Genomic DNA, 9,384 nt, shown 5'->3' on the forward strand with positions numbered 1-9,384 from the left:
AGAATGTGTACCATAATTACAGTTGCATGCTATTTATGAAAACTTTCCTAAAAAAGATTGTGTGCTAAAAAAGAAATTCCTAAGCTAAATCTGAGTACAATACGAACTTTTCTTTGTCTGCCTTTCCCTGATTCTTTCATGCAACTTGACAGTTATAATATTTTTGTTTTAACATAACTTTCCTTATTAGATCTTTTGCTAGACTATACTCTATATCATAATTGGATGCAATTGCTTATTACTTTTTACGACATGTATTATGTAGCTAAGTCTTAACTTGTCAGTCTATTAACTATTTCATATTTCTAAACAAATATGTACAGACAATGAATACACCTCCAAAAATGAAGCTGGAACCTGTTTACTTAGACGAACTTAACAATCAAAGTAAAGACTACAAGGTCAAAGTGACTCTGGTTGAAAAAGGCAGAGCTCAACCTTCACCAAAAAAAACCTAGTGTGACATTTCAAACAATCATTTTGGAGGATGAAAAGGTAACTATTCTTTGTTAAAGTTTTGTTTTACAAAATTATATGCAGCCTGTCATTACCTTCTGTTTAGTTTGATTACCTGTTAGGCACAAATCATTTTATAACTATGTTTACTGTTATCAGTACCAGAAGAAAAAGGATTCACGTTAAAAGTAATGGATATATAAAGTTTGATAGCAGACCTATATCACAAACTAAGTCACTCTTGTGTTTCAATAGTATGCTCATTGTAGTTTGTCTTTCATTGTATTACAAAGACATATTTTAACACTTTATAAAGAATCATGTGATTATTAATTAAACTACAAACTTAAACAGAAAAACAAGATGCGGAGTGCTCTTTTTGGAGACCAAATTCAAGCATATGAAGAAATTCTAAAGCCAACTGGCCAGTACGAAATATCTAAGGCTCCTATAAATGTTGTAGATGATCAGTATAAAATCAACCTTGAAGAACTTGCATACCAAATGATTGTTGGGCATCAGACTATTATCTAGCGTTTAAATCCAGAAATTTTTCCAATTGAGCCTAAATATCAACCTTTGTCAACTATTCCAAGATCACCTGATCCAAATGGCAGATTTGGTAATGATTTGTATTCATCTGTTAAGGAAAATTTATGTTTCTGTTTGCGGCTTTTACGTTTATACTATAGTTTATGCTATTTCAAGTCATTCTTTTTTATAAAACAGACATAGTTGGTGTGGTTCTGTTTGTTGAAGAGGAGCCACGACTAATACCTAACATCCGTGGTCGTGATAGTCCAGTTCGTGAAATCTCTATCACTGACACGAGGTACAACTAACTGCAACTTCAAAAGATACTAGCATATTTTACCTTTTACACACACACACACACACACACACACACAAAGATTGAAAAGCTAACAATATGTAATGTATGGTGAATCAGCCAAGACCATGCTATCACAATTTCAGCATGGAATGATCTTACTGGTAAACCTTGTGACGCTATGAAAAATTGGGCTGAAATATTCAATGTTGTGGGATTCACTGCACTCAAGACCCGCCATACAAGGGGTAAAGTTATTAGTTATTCTTTACGGTATAATTAATATCAAAAACCAAATATCTAATCACTCTTACACTTGCTTACAGGATTCACTCTAAGTACAACTATGTCCACTCGAATTATTATAAATCCTAAAGGACCAAGAGCAGATATGCTTCGAGAATGGTAATTAGTGCATAGAGTTTATTGTCAATATTAAATCATACCTTATCAAAATATTCACCTAACTCAAGCTTGCTTTCTGTTTCAGGGTCACATTGTATCGGCATGTCCTGCTAGACAGACAAGAAAGGATTTTGAATGTTAGATACCCGAGCACTGAAAAAAAATTGTGACAATAGCTGAACTGAGAAGCAAAAAGGTTCTCACTTTATTACTTACACTAAGAGTGATTGACAAATATGTCGTGCTCACAAATTAGCAATTTTCATTGGACGTGTTTTAAGCACCAACAATGCAATTTCAGCCTCAGTGAAAAAAAAAAACCTGAACCAGGATAACTTCAGTATATGCTGACTAAATAAACAATGTGATTATCAAACTACTATGATTGAAATAGGGCATGTTGCTTTTTCATAAATTCACCTACATGATTAAAGTGCATGTTTTTGGGATTGAATTTTTAATGATTTGTACATTTTACTTTATTGATATATACTTAATTTGAATTCATTTTCGTTCTTGAATTCAGTGCATTTTTGCTGATTTTAGACGTCATATTGCTATTAAAATTGCATTTTTGGTGCTTTTTAAATCCAATTGGGTATAAGTCTTTGACTCTAACTCCATGTTTTGATAGAGATCATTACCGATAATATACTTGAGTGTAATTTACATTTCTTACTAACATATTATTTATTTTCCACATACCCTAATATAGTAGTTACAGGATGTCTAATACACGTTTGTTTAAATTAATGCAGACAGCAAATGCAACTCCCGATGAAATAGCTTGGATCTGAGTTACTATACCAGAACCTGACTTGCAAAAGGTTAATGCATACACTGGTTGCCTTGGCTGTGCAAAGAGAACACATCTCCCTATTGGAACTCACTTTCCTTGCATTTCTTGCAAAAAAGGAGACACTGTGTCTGCTCACAAGTAGATTACTAAACCTTATCCATGTATTATCCTTGGCATTGTAAATGTATCCAGCAATTCTGACTTACTCTAATGTATACTTTTACAGAGTCACATTCAAGTTTGATGATGCTGATGAAAGTGGGACAATGTCATTTACAACCTTCAACGATGATACAAAAAAGTTTTTCCGAGTACCAGCAACTCAAATCTACCATATCAAAACCACTGTAAGAATAAATACCAATGTTGTGCTCACGAGTTGTTTTCAACTTTATTTGAAATGTAGATAATCTTATTTACACTACAATAGTTAGATTCAGTATACATGTCACAGTAAGATAAGCTGATTAATGGTATAACAAAGCTTTACTGCATAATTCACCCTTTGTTATTTTATTAATTTATTTATTTTAAAGTTTATTTGCTGTTTCATATAAACAGTTTGAATGGTATGCTAATCAATTATCCTTGACTTACTATCTGTATGCTACTTTAACATTATAGGGGAATTTGGAAGCTTTCAAAGCAATACAAGAAACACTTTCCACTAAACCTTTCTACATCCAAGTGACCCCTACTCACAAATTAGCTATAAACAGTGTGCTACTTTGGACTCTCAAAAGCATTGAAGTAGAGGATATAGAAACACATACTCAGATTCCAGGTTCATCATCTACTGATCAGATCACAAGTCTGCAACAGGAATTCAGGACCGAAACTAGGGCTCATGGCAAAGCACCCGTTGTTTCTAAACCTCAGCTTAGTGTTGATGTTAGCCAAAACACTACATCAGCAAATGATGCAGTTCTTGCTGAAATAGCTCAGTTCCAAGAGTTCAGGTTAGCTTCTCAAGCATTCGACAGAGATTGCTTTGATGCTCCAATATAGCCATCAAGCAAAGGAATTACAATTTCAGAACCAACGGAACCAAGCACTAACCTTCCTACATCACTACTACAAAAAAAGGCATTAGAGAACGGTTAAAAGAGGCTTTATAGAACACTTGAGGACCGATCTCCTGCTAAGCGATGTGTTAAGTTTATAGAACGGGTTGAAGAGGCGATTTGTATGCCCAAGAATAGAGAACAGTTCCCTAGGACAACCGTTCTCTTTTTCCTTCCTTAAATCAATAGATAATGACGGAATATACATCGGTTATTCTACGTAATCGTTCTATTTACCTTTACCAAAGAGAACTGTTTTGTAGGATAACAGTTCTCTATTCCCCTTATTTTTAATAAAAAAAATAAATAAATTACGAAACAGTTACAAAATCTCGACAAATATCTTTTCTAAAGATTTACACACAATTATATTAAGTAGGAAATACAGTAAAATAGGACTTAAACTTCAAATAAAATAAATTAAACGAATAATTACAAAGCTTTAAATAAATAAAAAGTTAAACCAAAAATTACAAAGCTTGAGCATGAAAATGAAGAACTACTTCTACAGAACAAGAGGCAGAACAAGAGAAAGAAAGAAAATAATTGCCCTTCTTTGTGAAACAAATTTGATCATCTATGTCTGCATTTTATATCTTTGACACATATAAATCTGCAAAACAAACAAAAAAATATGTATAAGTTAAATTATGATTCAACTAAATTAAATCACAATGAAAAGAAACTATGATTCTATAGAAATCCATAAAATTTTCTCTATCATATTACATATAATTATATAGCCATAATCTCTTCCACCACATATATCTCAAAATTTAAAGTTCAATTCGGCCTCAAGTTTTACAATTGCAGAATTTAAAAAAGTTAGATACTTAAATCGCGTCGAAAATTATAACCATCAAATATTGAACCAAATTAATTCAAAATTAGATCTAACATTAAAAAAAGGGTGAAAAAAATCATACATTAAACTAAAAAAAAATTACAATTTGTACATAGTAGAATAATACATCATAGCTTTGATCTACAATTACTAAATATCAAAGTTAGTAGAAAAAATAACAATATGACAAACCTGAATTGATTGAGATTAAACAAAGCCGAAAAAATGCTTCTTTCTTTTAAATTGGAGTAGGAGATAAATAATGCTTCTTTATTTTAGATTGGGGTAGGAGATTATACAAGAGAAGATAGGATGTAGAAAATTATATACAAAAAAAATTCATTAGATCTATTCGTGATGAACAAGGTTGACGGCGGACAATGGGCCGAAGAAAAAACCCACAAGGAATAAGAAATGAAGAGGAGGCGGTTGAAAGAACAGTAGGGATAAGTTTTTATTTATTTTTTTTCTTTTTAACTTTTTTTTACATGTTAAAAGAATATAAAAACGTACTACAATTGATTGGAGTGATCGGACTAGATACGAAACGGTTGTAAAGGAACACGTTCTCTATCTATTGAAATTTTGAATATAAAAAAATATTTATATGAGTAAAAATTAAAAAAAAAAAAAAACGGCTATGTAAGCTAACCGTTCTATATTCTTTTACCTACAAAACGGTTGTAAGAGAAAAGCGTTCTATAAGGTTATGGAGAACGCATATCCGAGATAACGGTTTTGTATTATGCGTTTCTTATTCTAGATTTTGTAGTAGTGCATGGACCAAACTTGCTCGCACACGAACTAATGTCAAGAACAAGAACAAAGAGGCAACGTTTGCTGATCTGCACCAAGAAACAGGTGATGAGGACCATGTTCCTAGGAAGAAACTCCGAACATCCCTTTCTGAAGAGACTACTGATATGGAAATTTCTGAGAACAAATAGTCCTCTACAAGCATCCTCAATTACCCATGAATGAAACAGCTTAAAGTATATAGATATGCAACATCTTCTGTTTCTAAAATGTTACCCTTAATCACTTATGGTATGCTAATTTGCTAGATACGAAATATCTTTTGGGTGTTTAAAAGGAACATTTTGCGCATCCTATGTTCCCTATAAACATCAATCACGTATATAGTGATGTGGCTATGTAGTAAAAACTAGTATGCAGTAGTTGTAGTGTCTTAGACACCGTATTTCAAGACAGCTTAAATCTTTTGCAATGTACATAGCAATGGTGGGAGGTAGAGCCTTATGAGATGACTATGATGTATGAACTTGTATCCTTAAATCAGGATACCTACTTATAATATAAAGTATGTTATTATATTTTCTGGTCCAAGTTCAAAGTTATTGTTACTTTAAAAACTTTTATGCTTTCAATCTATTATAAAGACTACATCAGTTCATTACTTACCTATATTTCTTGTTTCTTTTATGTATATATTTCACTTCACTTTTGTCTGTCTATCATAAAGTTAGCATTATGCTTTTGGGTTCATGTATTTTCCCTCTTATTAAATTTGATACACTGTTTCCCCTTTGCTAGCCTTTTTTTTTTTTTTTTGAAAGCAATATGAGAACCATTATTAAACATCGCAGCCATATTACAAAAGATCAATTTCCGTCAAGTCAACTAATCCTTGAAAGGAGTACAAAAAGACTTGCTCAACCCTATTACATGGATTTAATCTAGCTAACAGATGCGCTACAACGTTCTTATTTCTCTTCACATGACAACAAGCAGAAAAGAAAAAAATCATTCATAAGAAAACTAATATCTTCCACCACCAAATCAAGAGGATTTCTACCATACTTCTTCGAGCAGATAGCCTTCACAAGCTCCAAAGCATCACATTCTAACTCTATATGCATCTGACCCAGTTGTTCAACAAGCAAGATACCAAGTCTTGCAGCAAGAGCCTCAACCAACACTACACTTCCACCTCCTGTAACCCGTCAGACAGCAACAGCAATCAAGACACCCTTGTCATCACGAACTGCAACCCCATCACCCCTCCACTTAGCATAGCTGCATCAGAGTATGCTAACATTACTTTTAGTATTATCTGATAATTCTGTTTTTTAATTTTTTTTTTTATTCTGCATAGGCAGAACAAGAATGTGAATGACCAATACTACTCAGACTTGCAACTTATACAATTTATGATGCCTTCTGTAGAATGGTGAACCTAAACCTGCAATTTCAGAAAAAAGGAACAAAAATAATTGGTAATCATTTTTTCGTTCTGGTAAACCAACTTGAATTCACCTATTTATTATAAAGTGAGCACCTACCTTGACATAATTTCTTAAACATATATCAAATCCATTCTATCCAATACAGTATACACCTGAAACTTTAATGTTTAATACTATTCCTACCAATTACTTAGAAATTTGTGTATCCAAGCTATTACAAAACTGAAACCAACCATGAATATTGCAAATCCCAAGCACATCCACGAAATTTACTTATCCTACCGTCGGGGGGCACGCGCGTAACGCGTGCTCCAACGACTAGTTTTTTTTTTAAGAAAATAGTAGCGACTACCGTGTTAGTTGCAATAGTAGGGCAATTTTTAAAAAAAAAATTATTTCAAAATTATTAACACTAGCAACTACAATTTAGTCGCAAATTATTATAAGAGCGTCGCAAATTAGCGACCGCATAGCAACTATTATAAAATCGGTTGCAATTTTGGCGACTACTCATCTATCGCAGTTGCAAAAATACTTTTAGCGACTGATTATTATGGTAGTCGCAAAAATCAGTCGCTAATTAGTGACCGCATAGCAACTACTGCAAAATCGGTTGCAAAATTTGCAACTATTCATCTTTTTCAGTCGCAAAAATCAGTTGCTAATTCCCCTTTTTCTTGTAGTGAATAATCCTTACTAAAAAAAGTATAAAGTAAGGTAAATTATATAAAGTCATAAAACTATATATATATATATATATATATAGTTAACATGGTTAAGAGTAAAAATTATTCCCTTAATCGGGTAACCTTAAAAAGTATAAAAGTATAAACTTTTAAACTATCTTACCCTATTAAATTAAAACACAAATTTACACTTATAACGGTCATATTATTTTACTATTGGCGGTTAAAAAAATTGATAAAAAGATACAAAAATAGATCAAAACAACTAAAAAGCGAATAAAATAGAGATCTAAATTCACGTCAGTGACAAAACTAATCATAATGGTGAATACAGTGTTTTAAATAGTGTCAAATAGTGTTTGAATGGTATAAATAGTGTTTGAATAGTAATATGCAATATGTTATGCATACGAAATCCAACCGTTTCAATTAGCGTCAGATAAATATTGATACAATTGGTCCGAATTGAAATTTATTGGATACACTATTAATCATGGGAGATAAAAAAAAAGGTAGCATTATTTCACTATTGACGATTGTTCATCAAAATTGACGAAAGAATACAAAAACTAGACTAAAATAAGCAAGACTAAATAAAATAAAAAAAAATGGAAAAGAAAAAATGAAAAAAAAAAAAAAAAAAAAAACAAATGACAAAGATGAAGAACATATCATGCTGCGAACGAAACAAAAGAAAAACAAAACAAAACAAAATAAATAAAGATAAAAATGAAGTAAAAGTATAACAGAAATTCAAGAGTAAGGCACAAGATCCGAACTTCGCGTCGATATCATTATTCCTATATAATTAGGACTATTTATCAACGCGTTGTATTCATACATCCCACAAGTATTTCTCTTTAACTCTCGTCCATACAGCAACACTCAATTATCCTTAGACAAATATTGATGGGTTTGGTCCGAACTTATATTTATTGGATCAAGTATTAACTGCGGGACAAAAAGTGTATATCAAAAGAGATCCCTTTAGTACTATGTCGTGTAGTATTTTTTTTTTAGGTGTGAACAGGAAAGGGAATATTTGTCATTTCCCTACCTTTGTTGTGCATGAGTCTTTGGAGTAGTGGACTTTATAAGTAAGCTGGCCAAATAATTGAGTATTGTACAAGTCGTAAAAATCACTAGACAAAATAAAAAAAAAAAGTACTCTAATACTCTAAATGAACATACCAATATACTTATTATATTTTAAAGGGTTAAAATACTTGTTTATTACGAAAATGACAAATTCCCCTGGCGAGACAAAAAAATCATTGTATTTTTATACTATACGATTGTTATACTGATACAAAAAATACTATATATAAAATACCCACTTTTACTATAAAAATAAGATTACCCTTATCCAAGTCTTCATTCACCACTTATTTCTTATGTTTTATCTCCCTCCTTACCCAAAAAAACAAGCAAAACTACCATTAATTTCGACCATCGTGTTTCAAGATAACCAGGAAGATCATCTTGTCTTCTCCTTCGAGGAAGACATGAGGATGATACGGGTGTACTTCATGTATACAGTGGGTCTAGTGGTCCTTCTAATGGTTGCATTAATTTACTTGCTAATTAACAAGTAAAGTCCGAAATTACTTTGGTGGAGCAGGATAAAAATACATGTGGTATTAGCTGTACTTCAAAGTTTTGTAATTTAGTAGTTTAGAAGTACAAATTGTAACATGTATTTTGGAATTTATGAAATAAATCATTATTATTAATCGTTTTTTCCATTTTAAATGGTCTTTAAAAATTATTATTAAGTTTATAAAAATATTTTAGCATATACTTTTGTTATTACCACATAATGATTAAAAAAAAAGGAAAAATAATAATAATTGTTGCAAAATAACAATAATAATAATAATGATAATGATAATGATAATGATAATAATAATAATAATAATAATAATAATAATAATAATAATAATAATAATAATAATAATAATAATAATAATAATAATTCTAATGGTCTGCGGCATTATCAAATCATGTTGAGTTGATTGCCCTTTATGAAGCAGGACGTGAGTGTGTATGGCTAAGGTCAATTATCGGCAATATCCAAGAAGAATGTGGGATGAG

At 31.5% G+C, this 9,384-nt stretch overlaps 2 long non-coding RNA genes across 2 annotated transcripts; one reads left to right on the forward strand and one right to left on the reverse strand.

The window, feature by feature from the left end:
* Positions 1-1,519: 1,519 nt before the first annotated feature.
* On the forward strand, positions 1,520-2,010 carry LOC145637882 (uncharacterized). Its single transcript, XR_014114529.1, has 3 exons — positions 1,520-1,533; positions 1,612-1,690; positions 1,776-2,010. It is a non-coding gene; the product is annotated as an uncharacterized LOC145637882 (long non-coding RNA).
* Positions 2,011-3,875: 1,865 nt separating this feature from the next.
* On the reverse strand, positions 3,876-4,847 carry LOC145637883 (uncharacterized). Its single transcript, XR_014114530.1, has 2 exons — positions 4,590-4,847; positions 3,876-4,166 (listed from the first exon to the last, which is right to left on the reverse strand). It is a non-coding gene; the product is annotated as an uncharacterized LOC145637883 (long non-coding RNA).
* Between the last annotated feature and the right edge of the window lie 4,537 nt (positions 4,848-9,384).

This window comes from Chenopodium album, chromosome 7 (assembly GCF_948465745.1).
Source record: "Chenopodium album chromosome 7, dcCheAlbu1.1, whole genome shotgun sequence".
NCBI classification, from domain to species: Eukaryota; Viridiplantae; Streptophyta; class Magnoliopsida; order Caryophyllales; family Amaranthaceae; genus Chenopodium; species Chenopodium album.